The sequence below is a fragment of the Trichechus manatus genome, unplaced genomic scaffold (assembly GCF_000243295.1).
Source record: "Trichechus manatus latirostris isolate Lorelei unplaced genomic scaffold, TriManLat1.0 scaffold00136, whole genome shotgun sequence".
In the NCBI taxonomy this organism is placed as follows: Eukaryota; Metazoa; Chordata; class Mammalia; order Sirenia; family Trichechidae; genus Trichechus; species Trichechus manatus.
This window is the reverse complement of record NW_004444072.1, coordinates 3230330-3239248: the sequence shown is the minus strand read 5'-3', so window position 1 is coordinate 3239248 and position 8919 is coordinate 3230330.

Genomic DNA, 8919 nt, shown 5'->3' with positions numbered 1-8919 from the left:
ACATGAGCTGTTTCCTTGATATAATCTCTCTCTGTATATATATTTATACACTTTACTGGTTTTGCTTCTCTAGAGAATGCAGCCTAAGACAGTAGTATTCCAGTGTGTTTATGTACCATAATTTGTTTATCTATTCGTCCATTGATGGGCACCTAGGTTGTTTCCATCTTTTTTGCTATCGTGAACAGTGCTGCAATGAACATGGGTGTGCATATATCTATCCATGTGATGGCTCTTATTTCTCTAGGATATATTCCAAGGAGCGGGATTCCAAGCAGAACTTTTGTGGAATTTTCTCTCTATATCAGTCAGAATTCCCTGCAGGAAACAGAAACCATTTTAGGTATTTTAAGCAGAAAGAAATTTAACATAGAGAACAAGTGCTTACAAAATCATTTAAAAAGCATTAGGAGGCCTGATCTAGGAGTCAAGAAGCTGTTGCTGACACTACCTTTCAAAACCCACAAACCTAGTGATTAGACACTAGAATACCAAATCTGGATACATGTCTCCATGACTTTGTTCTTCAAGAGAAGAAAATGATCTTTACCTCACTTCTGCTTTCCAAATGTGGTGCATCTAATTGGCAAATCCAGTTTATGTCCAGAACCCTAACTATAATTTTTAGCTTATGAGCCTCTGCAATATAGAATGGTGCAATAAGATTAGAGGTAGATACAGGATAAGCTGATATACAATATCTGTCATTACCTATTGACAAATTTTAGGCTCATTTTCCAACTGTCAACAGGATATATTCCATGAGGATCATCCAACACTAAGTCAAAAAATCCAAATTTGTCTTGGTTATCTCCTGTTCCTCCTTCTCTTCCTCCTCTTACACGCACACACACACACAGCTGGGTACATGTCTACCTTCCTCACCTCTGTAAGTGGGACTCACTGTCATTTAGTCCCCAGATCTTGGCATTAATTTTTATTCTTTTCATTACAAAGTTTGAAACTCAACAAAACTTAACAGATCGTCAAGGCCAGTCCCCTACTTTCCAGATGGGATACCTAAGGCCAAGAGGCACATTACTAGTATGTAAGTGACTGAGGAAGAAACAGAATCCAGTTCTCCTGTCCCTCAGTCCTATCCTCCTTCCACAACACGTGCTACTTTGTCACTGAGCACTGTTGATTGTTCTTTTTAGGACTTTTATTTTCATCCCTTTATCTCTATCCCTATTGCAACCATCTTATCTCAAGTCTTCAACGTCTCTAACGTGGCTTCAAGCAAGAGACTGGGAGATTACCTTTTTGTCTCCTACATTTTCCCACTATGATCTAACCCATATTCTGCCACCATTTTCATTCTCCTAAAAATCCTTCACTATAGTATCCCTCTCTTTGATCGCTAAAACAGTTTAATGTTGCTGATATGATAAAGTTCAAATTCCTTTTTCTGGCCTACCAACAGCCAACCCTCATTATCTTATCCAATTGCATGCTTGTATGAGAGGATTGGGACCATAGCCACTTAAATTACCAGGACGAGTCAAGAACAAGAAGTGATCGAGCACTAGGCTAAAGACATAACTAGAGGTCAGATGATTTTGGTCAGGTCAAGAAGGCCTGCCAATCAAAATATCTGAGAATCTGGAATAGAGTACCATTTAAGGCCTAAGAAGAGCCATGAAACTGAATGTCAGCTTAGCAATAACTGGAGCACAAATGCACACAGTTTTGAATAAAAAGACCTACCAGATTTTTATGCAAATAACACGCTCCTTCTGTGTTTGTTTGCCAGCTGCACCCTCCTCCCTGTGAGGCATCCTTACAATCCTCTTCCACATGTTGCTGTAAAAAAAATTAGCATAGTGCACTTATGAAAATACCTTGCAGGGGGATGGCACGGTTGGCCAACAAATACAGGAGTCACCGTGTTATTTATGTAAAAATATGGTAATTTTTATTTCAAGTTCCAACACTGTCTATATGACTTTGAAGTCTGTTACTTAACCTCTTTGAGACTGTTCCCTCTTCTTCTTTATAATGGGAATAATGTATAATGATAGCTACCTGGTAGAGATGCTATTAAAAAATAAATGAAATAACATCTATGAAATAATTCAGGAGAGTACCTAGCATATATTAGGCACTCATTATTTCCATTATTCCTTCATTCCTTTATTTATTCATTCTGTAAATACCATTAGGCACCAAGAATACAATGATAAACGAAAATATATGAAGTCCCTGACCTTATGGAGCTTGGAAAGTAGTGGAAGAGACAGACAATATATAAATGAACATAAATATAATTACATAATTATAAATTGAGATGAGTACCATGAAGCAAAGAATAAAGTGGTATGAGAATGACTAGTAGGTGGGACATAGTTTAAACTGGAGGGGGTCAGGGACAGCCTTTCTGAGGAAATTCCTTTTAAATTGGGGTATGAAGGAGAAGGACTTAGCTAAGTGAAGAGTGAACAATATGATCAGTAACATGAGTATTTTCTACAGCTTCACTAGGAATGCGAGGTTGTTCCCTTTAGTTATCTTTAGGTGGAAATGTAGGGGTCAATATCAGAAATGCCAGCTAAAAGAGTTGAAAGTGGTACTCCTGCAGGTGAAGAAGAATGTGGAAGGGCCAATGATGTTCTAGAAAAAACTCACACTGGCTCACATGATCTTGTGGTACACATTTCTTCTCAACTCTGTGTTCAGTGACATCACATTGGTAGCCTGCAAATTGGCCATGGACGGAGTATTTACAACATGGAAATTGGCATATATTATAAATATATGCCCCCAACCGTAGAGAGTTGGTTGTTAAACATTTACCAGCACATTAATGGGCAAGAGCCTGTTGTACTCTGATATTTTTGAACTATGTCCTTTGATAAAGATAAAAATTAAATTAAAAAGAAAATAAAAATTTAAACACTGGATTAGAACATGAAATCATTTCTAACTTAGCGTAGTGTATCAGCCAAGGTCCAGTCAGAAAAGCAGAAACCATGCTAAGTATTTCAAACAGAGAGTATTTAATACAGAGAATTGTTACACAGGTGTTGAAAATGGGATCCTGAAGTAACCTAGGGACTAAAATTTCCAGGAAAAGCTACCACCTTTAGGGCTGAGAAAATAAGAGGGTAGAGATGGTGTTATTAGAACCTAAAAGTTCTGTGGAGTTGTAGGATTAGAAGGGACATCTCTACGCAGCCAATGGTCAAATCTCTGAGAAGGGGTTGTAGCCAGGTGGGTGCTGGAAGGCCAAGAGGACAGGACTGGAAGATAATGGGAAGGGATCCTGAGGATAATGTGGCACGTGCCAGTAAAGCTCATGGAGTAGGGAATGAGGGAGTGTGGTGGAGTGGCTACCACAACAGCAGGGCTGTTACATACACCTCTGACGGGCAGCTACACGGCTGGCTTTGGAAGTGTCAACAGAAGCTGGTGACTATAGCTATAGGTGTCCCCTCCTGCTGGAGGAATGCAAACTGGAGCTGGAAGCCAGGAGAGAGTCTGCTATCCCCAGCTCCTGCTGTCCAATCTCCCATCTGTTAGGTGCCATCGAGTCAGTTCCTACTCATAACGACCCTATGTACTAAAGAAGGAAACACTGCCCGGTCCTGCGCCATCCTCATGTATCGTAGTTATGCTTGAGCCCATTGTTGCAGCCACTGTGTCAATCCATCTTGTTGAGGGTCTTCCTCTTTTTCGCCGACCCTGTACTTTACCAAGCATGATGTCCTTCTCCAGGGACTGATCCCTCCTGACAACATGTCCTAAGTATGTAAGATGTAGTCTCACCATCCTTGTTTCTAATGGGCATTCTGGTTGTACTTCTTCCAAGACAGATTTGTTCATTCTTTTGGCAGTCCATGGTATATTCAATATTCTTCACAAACACCACAATTCAAAGGCGTCAATTTTTCTTCGATCTTCCTTATTCATTGTCCAGTTTTCGCATGCATATGAAGTGATTGAAAATACTATGGCTTGGAAACCCTGGTGGTGTAGTGGGTAAAAGCTATGACTGCTAACCAAAAGGTTGGCAGTTAGAATCCACCAGGTGCTCCTTGGAAACTCTATAGGGCTGTTCTACTCTGTCCTATAGGGTTGCTATGAGTCAGAATCGACTCTATGGCAACGGGTTTGGGTTGTTTTTTTGGGGGGGTCAGGCACACATTAGTCTTTAAGGTGACATCTTTGCTTATCAACACTTTAAAGAGGTCTTTTGCAGCAGATTTGCTATTAGTAGAGTCTATCTAAAAGTGAGCTGGAAAATTCTGTAGAGTCCCAGTTCCAGCATCACAGAGCAGAGGATAGATGAGTAGGCTAGGAGCAGAGAAAAATAGGTAAATAACTGGCAAAATAGTGTATGGTATACTCATTTTCACAATATATAACTGAAGCTATATGGAACTGTAAGGACTGGCTCATAGATTAATGTGGTCAAGGTTTGTTTTTGTTGTCAGAGGAGTCTCATAAACCTGTTGGGAGACAATTCTCCTCGGGTCTTTTGCGTTTCTGTATGTCTCATGAGCTGGGGCACTGGCAGATTTTGTTATGTATTATTTTTTTCAAGGATATTTATATAACAAACAGCCTTGGAAGATAGAGCTAATGTCCGTCTGGACAGAGGGGAGGTTTGTTTGTTCTCTAGTGTAATAAAGATATTGTTTTCCTACAGGGCAATGGTTGGGCAGGTTTGCTTGCAGTCCGTTACAAAAAAGTGACGTTTCCTAAGTGTGTGTTTTCTCATCTGTAATACAAACCCACTGCATATGTATCTGCCTGGACTGTTCTGCATCACCCTCATAGGGCTTGGGGGCAAGGGGAACGTATGTGAACATGAAGCTCATGATGTTTGTTGTGCCCCGAATAATAAAATTATTTGTCTCTGACCCAGGAGTCTCATGTCTTCTGTCAACATCCATGTGGCAGGCTAACCTGTTTGCTTGCAAATAGAGTAAAATCTCAGATCCTTCAGTTCTTGATAGAACCTTCCATTCAATTCAACAGTCATTTGCTATGAAACCTCTGCCCTCAAGCATTTCACAGAGTAGAAGGAAATAGATGTGTTCAACCACCATCTCCATCACCTCCATTACCACCACTATTATCTCTTCCACCATCACCTCCATTGCCATCACCACAACCAATACCACCATCACCACCACCATTACCACTCTCTCACAGGAACTTGGCAGAGTGGAGAAAGCTGAAACAAGTAAGTTACCATAAATTCATCTGTTGTCAGTCTTCTAAAATATTGTTGGCAGTCTTTATCAACCACTGTCTTGTTTCTTATTGTTTTTACCTTTGGGGATTATATTTTTGCTGTATTTTTGGTGGGGTTTCAGAAGTGGCAAACTGTTAGAAAGAAGTCATCAACCTGTCATATTTAAACAGAAGTCCCTAGACTTTCACCTTCTACCTTGTGTGCTTATCTTTTTTGTTTCTGTGCGTCCTTATGCTAAAAAAAAAAAAAAAAAAACCTGCTCAACTGCTTTATAAAATTAATTTTTTTAAGTGGTTGTATTTTGCCAATGAATTCTACTTTTCAGTAGACTGCCTTGAAAAAGGCCAGCTGCCTTGTTGTGCTTTAGGGATAGAAATGATGTACACACCTTCACCAGGAAAACCTTTCTCAGGAGAATTCCTTGGAAAAAATGCTGTGACCTGTTAGCCATCATCAACACTGACATGCAAATAAGTTTTAGGGCTCTGGGAGCACTTTTTGGTAGGGAAAGAACTAGAGGCCTCTCCTGGGACCTGAATGATGATTTGAGACAGAGTATATCCTGTAGAATAAGGCTGAGGCTGGGTTCTGAAGACACAGCTGACCTACTTCACAATTTTACTTAGGGCTAGTAGAATATTTTTTTTTCACTGAGCTGAGGTGTATATCTTTATAAGTCTCTGACTTTCCAGAAAATAAGTAATGTGTTGAGCCCAATAATCTTGCTGAAACTTCAACTACCTCTGATCCATCCCTTGCAATGAAGAGAGAAAACACAGCTTCTGTATCTTCTGCCCATTAAACAAGATTAGTTTACCTTTCCACCAGCTTAAACAAAATAGCAACTCAATGGTCCTCCTAAGACTAACCAAATAAGAAAATAGTGCTCTAATTAATGTTACTGCTAGACTTAATAGTTTTCTGATATTCGGTCTAAATTTTATTGCTGTCAGTTGTGTATCTCTTTTTCAGCAATTCTATTTGCTTCTCAATTACGTGCATATGTTTTGTGTAATAGATCTCCCTGTGGTAGAAGAGTAAGGGGACACTGAGAATGACATTGGTTATTTTGTTTTCTTGTTATTACAATCAATGGCTTCTTTATGATCATTTTGTTAAGCTAGGCATTTATTAGGTTTTTTATTTTGGGTTTGGTAAAGTCAATGTTGTTGGCCACTTATCCCCATGTTCAGAATTTTCCTCCCTTCTGAAGAGAAAGTTGATAACAGTGTCTTTTCATCAAGGTGCTTTTAAGGTAATTTTTATGTTTTTGTTTAACATGGCTCAAAGAGCAACCCAAAAAAATCAAGATACAGATGCTGATTAAAACACATGGCTGTCTGCTTCCCTGCATATTGGCCCAGTGCCTGGAAGGCTTGTGCACCAGCAGGTGGATAGGATTGTGGCTGATATACCTGACATGAGAATGGACTATAATGAAACCCAGGCTGCACTCCAGTAAAAATCAGGATCTTCATGCCTTTGACTAAATCACTTCAGATCAAGCCTCTATTATGGCAGAACCAACTAGTGGTTTGAAAATTAAAATCAGGAAGGACGTCAGTTTCATTATGCTGTTTCCACATACTGCAGGTATTTCAGACTTGGGGGATGAGACTGTGAAGATGGAAGAGAAAGGGAAAACTACTGTGGTAGACAAATTGCAAAAATGCCTCCATTCTTCACCCCTCCCCATATCCATGCCCTTTCTCATATAATTTTGTCATGCCTTCCACTCTGACTCTGGGCTCTGCCAGGTGACTTGCTTAGGCCAATGGGATACTATCAAACATGATATAAACAGAAGTTTGAAAGGGGTACACTTGTTTCAACTTGCACATCTGCACCTCTGCTGCCATCATGGAAACATAGTTAGGCTATCCTGCTGGAGGATGAGAGACACATGGCCCAGACACCCGCGTGACTCAGCTGAGGCCAGAAGAACTGTCCTAGCAAGCTCAACCTAAATTGATAAGCCTCAGACTAATCAGCTGAATAAATGCTTATTCTTTTAAGCCACTGAGATTTGAGGTTGTGCCTCTGAACATTATCATAGCAACTAAAAACTAATACAACCATTACTCCCTTCAACAAATATTCAATGAATGCTTAGTAGGCCCTGGAACAATACAAGGATGAGTAAGACATAGTCCCTGGTCTTAAACAGCTTATAAACTAGTAAGAGAGACAGACTTGTGAACAAATAACTTTAATGTATAATAGTGCTAAATACAGGTATAAACATTATGCTGTGAAAACGTAACTCAGTTTCAGAAATTAGAAGGCAATGCTTATAATGTGAAGATTCATTTTACTGAAAGTGGATACATACACATATCTACACACACACAACGTGTGTTGACTATGCAACATGGGACACAAAATCAGGGAGACTCACTGAACCTACTATAGCAAAGTAGATGTCTGCTGGTCTGATGTCTAAGGTTCAAAATGTGCACATATCTGCCAATTTGGGGTTAGGGGAAGAGTTCCCTGTCAGCTCGAGCCCCAGTCAGAAGGTTTTTCATCCTAAAAATGAGAAGGAAATAAAGTAGCAGTTGCCTCATCAGGGTTTGTGCAAAACTGTAAATAACAAGGGAACGAGGACAGAGTCAGCTGGCTAGAGGATAGAGAGGAATCCACTTAGAAAGGAGCACCAATGCCTCTTTGTCTACTACCTTGCTACTCAAGGTGTGGTCCATGGACCAGCAGCATCAGCATCACCTGGGAGCTTATTATAAATGCAGAATCTCAGGCCCTACCCCAGACCTCCTGAATCAGATTCTTCAGTTTGACAAGGACTCCAGGTGATTCTTACTTACATTCAAATTTGAGATTAAAGTCCCAGAAGCACTGGTATAGCCCACATGCTGCAAATGAGTTTATCCAAGCACAAAAGTACAGGAGTAAATTAAAACCTCAGTGTTTTACGAGATGCATGAGAATAAATAATAAAATATTATTAAAAACAAAATAAGTTTTATTTAAAATTTGTTACAGCATCAAAAAATAGTCAAAAAGTTCATTTTGAGTAGTATTTTTCAAACTGAGGGGTGAGATCCAATAAAAAAAAAACAAAACCCATTGCCATTGAATCGATTCTGACTCATAGCGACCCTATAGGACAGAGTAGGACTACTCCATAGGGCTTCCAAGGAGCAGTTGATGGACTTGAATTGCTGACCTTTTGGTTAGCAGCCAAATGCTTAAGCACTGTGCCACCAGGGCTCCTATAGAGAGTTGTGAAATCAATTTAAATCTGTGGTTATCAACCCTGGCTGCAATTAGAATCAGTGGGGTTGCTTTGAAAAAAAATCCCAATGTCCAAATCCTTCCCTCAATCAATTAAATCAGAATACTCAGTGGGGAGGGAGGACAGGAGGAGGAAATGAAGGGTGGAACCCAGGCATTAGTATCTTTTTTAATTCCCTAACTGATCTTAATATAGAGTCAAATTTGAGAACTACTGACAGAAGATCACACCTGGCAGCCATTCTTTTCTTAAATAAAGTAGAAGGGAAAGGAGTGGAGTCAAGTGGAATAAAATGGGATAGAATAGAATAGAAAAGAAAATGTCAGAGTGTATCACGTGCACTCAGGGTATTCTTTTGAGAGATTTTTAAAAAATTTTTTTTATTGTACTTTAGATGAAGGTTTACAGAACAAATAGTTTCTCATTAAACAGTCAGTACACATATTGTTTTATGACATTGGTTAAC